Source organism: Lolium rigidum, chromosome 5 (assembly GCF_022539505.1).
Source record: "Lolium rigidum isolate FL_2022 chromosome 5, APGP_CSIRO_Lrig_0.1, whole genome shotgun sequence".
In the NCBI taxonomy this organism is placed as follows: domain Eukaryota; kingdom Viridiplantae; phylum Streptophyta; class Magnoliopsida; order Poales; family Poaceae; genus Lolium; species Lolium rigidum.
This window is the reverse complement of record NC_061512.1, coordinates 191,916,222-191,922,853: the sequence shown is the minus strand read 5'-3', so window position 1 is coordinate 191,922,853 and position 6,632 is coordinate 191,916,222. Positions and strand designations below refer to the sequence as shown.

General features: G+C 40.8%; 1 long non-coding RNA gene across 1 annotated transcript; it reads left to right on the top strand.

The window, feature by feature from the left end:
- Positions 1-935: 935 nt before the first annotated feature.
- LOC124652476 lies at positions 936-1,824 on the top strand. The gene is made up of 3 exons (XR_006987715.1): positions 936-955; positions 1,310-1,406; positions 1,750-1,824. It is a non-coding gene; the product is annotated as an uncharacterized LOC124652476 (long non-coding RNA).
- Positions 1,825-6,632: the final 4,808 nt, after the last annotated feature.

The window sequence follows — 6,632 nt, the reverse complement described above, 5'->3', positions numbered from 1 at the left end:
AATTTGGTACTAAAGTAGCAAAACCACTGACATTTATAGAAAACCATTTATACTATTGTAGCATCGTTGTAACATCATCAACTACTTTGTAGCACAAATGATCTTTGCAGCTCTAGTAGCACGTCTTTGCAGCTCCGACGAAACACCTTGGCAACTATGGTGAAATGCCTTTGCATATCTATTTACATGTGACACATTTCTCTATATGTGTCAGGAGCTATGCATATTACTGGACGACTATTGGGAAAGGATGAATTTGAAGATTCCTATTTATTTCTCAGCTGGTATGTGTGTTTTCGTAAAACTTTAACCTTTTTATGAATTATTCTTGTTTATTTGAGATTATATTTGTTTAGGTTTAACAATTCAAGCTAACATGTACTACAAGATGCTTATTGGATGGACTAGCCAAAAGATCAAGGACAGCTACACAGTTCACAACCCATTTGACTTCAAGCATGGTATGTTCTTGAAAACGATTCACAGGCAACCATGTGAAAAATGAATATGAAGCACACTTGATTAAGAATCTAATGTTCAGTTCATCCTTTATAAGCCTGCCTGCACTTTGATCTTTTGTATTATAAGAAAAATTGCCTCGCTTATGAGAAATTTTTGAAATGAATCTACTGGATATTATGTCCATTTATCAACTACCTTGCTTCTTAGTGAAGGTTCTTATTTGTAATATTGAAGGTAAACTTTTTTCACCTAACTTGTACACTCTGAAACAGAATGATGCTTTATTTACTTTTGTATCTTTCCAATTTACTTAACCAGAACAACAATATTGAAGGCTTTCTCATATTGCAGTTTGCCACTTCGAGCGTTCATTCATTAATGATCCTGGACCCTGTGTACTTTTTGCAACACCTGGTATGATTAGCGCTGGATTTTCTCTTGAGGTGTTCAAGAGATGGGCTCCATCAGAAACAAATCTGGTCACACTTCCAGGGTATTCTTCTTTACTTCAAAATATCTGTTTTTTCCATAGTCGCTAATGGTGTAGGAACATATATACTTTCTGAATAAATTGCTTCAGTTGGGCTGTTAGTACTGCTATAGTGGAGAACATGGGAAGTCTACCGTGCCTTCTGCTTCAGTGAATGCTTACCTGATTGGACATCATGTCTTTCTGTTATGAGTTGAATATTGCTTTATAGCTTGTACTCGCTGACACATTTTTCTTCTTTGATTTTGATTAAATTCTAATTTTCCTCGTCTTTCACTGAAATAACACTTTTGTGGCTGTTTAAAATATTTGAGCTGTGATATTGTACTTTGATGTTACCTTTATTTTGCCATGCAGATATTGTGTTGCCGGAACCATTGGCCACAAATTGATGTCTGGAAAACCTACCAAGATTGATTTAGACAAAGATACCCATGTTGATGTCAGATGTCAGGTTGGTCTTTCTTCCTTTACAGTTCTTTCAGTCTATAGTAAAATTACATAGGAAGTGGATGCTGTGTTGACCTTTGTTTCATAATATTCTTCAACATCTTGTGTATGACATGTGGTCATTATCTATTATGCATTCTCAAATTTGTAACTTGCCCTGTTACAAACTGCTCAACAAATCAGCTCTGCATAATAACAATATTAGTGGAATAATGAGTCACTTATCTTGAAATTTTGGTACCTAGCATTTGTTATATGTGTTTCCTGCATTTATGCTTATCCTCCTTCTGATTGTTATTCTGCTTCTTATCCTCTCATACTAGTATTTTTCTCATTATGTGCACCAGATCCATCAGCTGTCATTCAGTCCTCACACAGACTCCAAAGGGATCATGGATCTTACAGAATTTCTTTCACCTAACCATGTGATTCTTGTCCATGGCGAAAAACCTCAGATGGCCTTCTTGAAGAACAGGATTAATGTAGCACCCTACCTTTTAAACAAAGGCAAGTTATCTGTGTATAGTGCTATTCCCAGGATCACTGATAGCACACACATTTCAAATGTAATAATCATAGCAATAGTATCAAATTTACTACAAAGTAGATCCTCAGGAGATAAAATAATGTCTTACAAATTGCATAGTCAAATAGACTAGCTCAAAAATAAATGTTCAAAGCAAACACAACGGAAAATAACTTCAATGAGCCTCCATGATCTTCATGCGCCACATGCAGACATGTTGGAATGTAGACTCGAGATCCTACCTAGTATTCCTCTTCAGACGAACCTGCACGTTTGAATATGCAGCCCCACGAATGGAGGTCAGTACAATGATGTACTGGCAAATGACACTTATATGGTGGCAGTTTTGGGCATGACTATCTACATGATATTTGGCAAGTGAAGTTTAGGCAGATTTGCATAAAGCCAATTTTATCCTACATTTATTTCAAAACAAAACATTTTACAAACTCATAACGATGTCATAGACAGTATCATGGTTACATCTCCCATGTACTATCCGACAGTTGCTACTCAAATTTTAACTTATTCTAAAAAACGTGATGAGATACTTCCGTACATTCCCTGCCTAGAAAGCTCAAATTCTCTTTAACCGGGGACACGGCTAAGATCTTAGGTTTACTCTCGAGAGGTTGTGCACTTTCACCTTACGACCCACCCTTCCCAAGAGAAGAATGAGACAAGATCTTTCAGAAGGAGGTTTCAACCATAACTAGCTAGACCCGTTTCCGTTTGGTTGCAAGCCACATCATCATGTCTAGCAACAAGTTGGACCTCACAACATACTTAATCCCGACAGAGCCCATAATACCATAAGGCTGCACTGGAAGCTATCTAAAACATGGACGACATAGTAATCTCTTTAATCCTGAGTGGCCATCCACAAGTGCACCCTCAGGCGAACACAACCACAATGTGGCCCTGAGTAGCCACTCAACATATGCGCACCCTCAGGCGAAGACAACCACCAAGTGGCCCTGAGTAGTAGCCCACCAATCAACCAATCAACCCAGGTGTTTCATTTAGGGTTGTTAATTTTAATTCCCAACACTCACAATCCAGCATAATCAAAACAGCAGTGGCATTTGGTTATTGCTAGACAAACTAAGAATCCTAGCAAGAGTTCATGGTGGCTACACACTACTGGGATTGATAAGCATAGCATAACTTTTGAAATCAAAATCCTACCATGCATACTAGTTTGAAAAACACTAATGCATAACAAAATAGGTAGGTAATTGAGTGTCACTTGCCTTGATCAAAGCAACCCGCACAATCACAGCAATCACAAGCACCACCTTGATCTCCTCCACAATCTATTCAAACAAGCACAACAAAAATAAACAAACATTCGATATGAACAATCATAGACATGTATGCATGCATGCTATGCAACAATTTAACTTCACGAGAGAGGTAGTGTGTAAGTGTTGCATTATGTGGTCTCTGATATGTGCAATGTTAATAAAGTATTCTGGACATTTAATTTGATTTAGAAAAACCATTTATCGAGTATCTACTTGACATATACAACCTTATTAATTAGCTACTGTAAGCATTATGTGTTGTAAAAATATGAATTTAACCTCCCTGGATAGGCTACAGTAACACAAGAGTAGACCAATTGGAATCATTCGAAAATAAGTTATAGAATTTGAATTATCATCAAATTACTGATTTGAGTAGATTTTACTAAAGCAAGTTTGTGCACATATCAAAGTTGTACAATTTTTATTCCATGTTGTAGTACATTATCTGAGGATTCCTGAAAGTACAAAATCATAAAATTTGGATCAGTAGATTATTTTATACAATTTTTATAGTGCAAAATAGTCAATTTCTCTATTTGAATTATAATGCGAGATCTAACACTAAACCTATACCATATTATTGCATAAACGTGTAATACAGATTGTAAGCTTTCCGGAAATATAAAATTCGTAAAATTTGACCCAGTGGTTGATTTTATATTGAATTTACAAGTTCTGCTACAAATCTGAGATTCAAAAACGAAATTAAACATGGTTTGACCAGATTTGACCGGCGCGCTGACTGGATCGCCACGCGGCGCGATCTGATTGGCCCGTACCGGTTCGGGTTGGGATCTAATCTACGCCGCTAGATCTAGATCTAACGCGCGAGATAAAAAAGAAAAGAAATAAAAGAAAAGGGGGTGCCCGAGCTTACCTGGCCGGCGGCGACGAGGTGGCGGGGCGGCTCGGTAGGTGACGGCGGCGGCGGCTATGGCGGTTCCCGGTGGAGGCGGAGGTTGCTACGGGGTGCGGCGCGAAGCGGCGGCGAGCTTGGTGGTGGCGGCGCGGTGTTCTGTGGCCTGGGGTGGCCGGGAGCGGCGGCTGGAGGCGGCGGCGTCTGCAGCGACTTCGGCGAGAAATCGCCGGGGTTTGGCGGCGCGATTCGGGGCGGTGGCTTGGGGGAAAAGACGCGGGGGGTTCGTAGCTATTTATAGGGGCAGGGTACGGATGTCGAGGAGGGCGCGGACGGCGAGGATCGACTCGCGTCGATCTAGGGCTGGGGCGACGGTGGTGGCAGTGTCCTACTCGGACACGAGGTAGGGGACGACGGCCGCGGGCTGGTTAGCAGGCCGAAACGGGCGGACGCGGTCGGGCTGGCCCGACTCGGCCAGTCCAAACCGTTTTCTTTTTTTTTGTTTTTTTTTTGTTTTTACTGTTTTAGACATAACTTTTGATTTAGGCATCCAAAAGGGCCCAAACCAGTTTCTAAAATTTTGTAAAATTTAGGGCTTTACTCAAAACTTCATAGAACATTGTTTTGACTACAAAGAGCATGGTTGGAAAAATAAGATCTTTGCATAAGGATATGTAACTATGGTTGTGTCCTATTGTGCTTAACATTTTATGAGTAATGAACAAATGCAAAGATGCCATGAATGCATTTAGGTTTTTGTATTTTGAAAACTAGAGATGTTACAGACTAACCCCCTTAAGATGAAGCACGTCATCGGGCTTCGGATTTGCTAGCAAATAGGTGTGGGTAACCTTCTCGGAGATTGTCTTCGCGTTCCCAAGTTGCCTCCTCCTCGGTATGGTGACTCCATTGAACCTTGCAGAATTTGATGGTCTTCGTGCGAGTATTTCTTTCAGCCCACTCCAAGATCTTGATGGGTTTCTCCTCGTACGTCAGGTCACTTTCCAATTGAACTTCCTCGAGCGGTATTGTATCCTTCAATGGCGTTTCCGACATCTCTGGGTGACACTTCTTCAACTGACTGACATGGAACACATTATGAACTGCTGAAAGAATCTCTGGCAATTCAATCTCATATGCCACTTCTCCTTTGCGAGATAAGATCTTGAATGGTCCGATGAAACTTGGGGCTAACTTTCCCTTGATTCCAAATCTCTTGACTCCTCGAAGAGGTGATACTCTGATATAAACCCTATCGCCTATTTCATATGAAACATCTTTACGCTTATTATCAGCATAGCTCTTCTGTCTAGACTGTGCTACTTTCAATCTATCCTTGATCAGTCTAACCTTTTCTTCGGCTTCTTGGATAATATCTGGTCCAAAGAAACTCCTTTCTCCAACTCCACTCCACAGCAATGGGGTGGTACATTTTCTCCCATACAGAGCTTCAAATGGGGACATATCAATGCTAGCTTGGTAACTATTGTTGTAAGAAAACTCTGCATACGGTAGAATTTCATCCCAACTAGATCCATAATCTATAACACAAGCTCTCAGCATATCCTCTAGGATCTGATTCACTCTCTCAGTCTGACCGTCTGTCTGAGGATGAAATGCGGTACTAAACTCCAATCTGGTTCCTAAGGAGCTCAAGAAACAGCTGAAGGAGCAGTTAGGAAAAAGTTTCATTAGGGAGAGTTCATCTCCGTGGGGAGCTCCAGTTCTGTTTGTTGAGAAGAAGGACAAGAGCCAGCGCTTGGTTATGGATTACCGTTCGCTAAATGAAGTTACCATCAAGAACAAATACCCCCTACCCAGAATCAATGAACTTTTCGATCAGTTGGTTGGAGCTAGTGTGTTTTCCAAGATCGACCTTCGGTCTGGATATTTTCAGCTCAAGATTAGAGAGCATGACATCCCCAAGACAGCCTTTGTCACTAGATATGGTTCGTATGAGTATACGGTGATGCCTTTCGGCTTAACCAATGCTCCCTCATATTTCATGAATATGATGAACAAAGTGTTCATGGAATTCCTCGACAAGTTTGTCGTAGTCTTCATTGACGACATACTTATCTATTCCAAGAGCGAAGAGGAACATGAGAAACACCTTCGCCTAATATTGGAGAAACTCCGAGAACATCAGCTATATGCCAAGTTTAGTAAATGCGAATTCTGGCTCAGTGAAGTAGGAGCTTGTTCAACTCATCAGTAGACATGGGGTAAGGTCTCTTTGCTATATGGCCTGTGCCCGGAAGCAATTCTATAAGAAACTCCACATCTCTATCTGGGGGCATTCCTGGTAACTCCTCCGGAAAGACATCCGGGTATTCCTTGACTATGTGTACCTGGTCTAAGCTAACCCCCTTAAGATTGTCTAGCCTTATTTCACCAAAGTCCAATCGGGATTTGAACCTAATTCTTTTTCCCTCGGGGGTTGTGAGAGTGATTGATTTACTCACACAATCTATGACTCCTCTATGGGTTGTCATCCAGTCCATTCCCAGAATAACATCCAAACCTCTTGATTCTAGG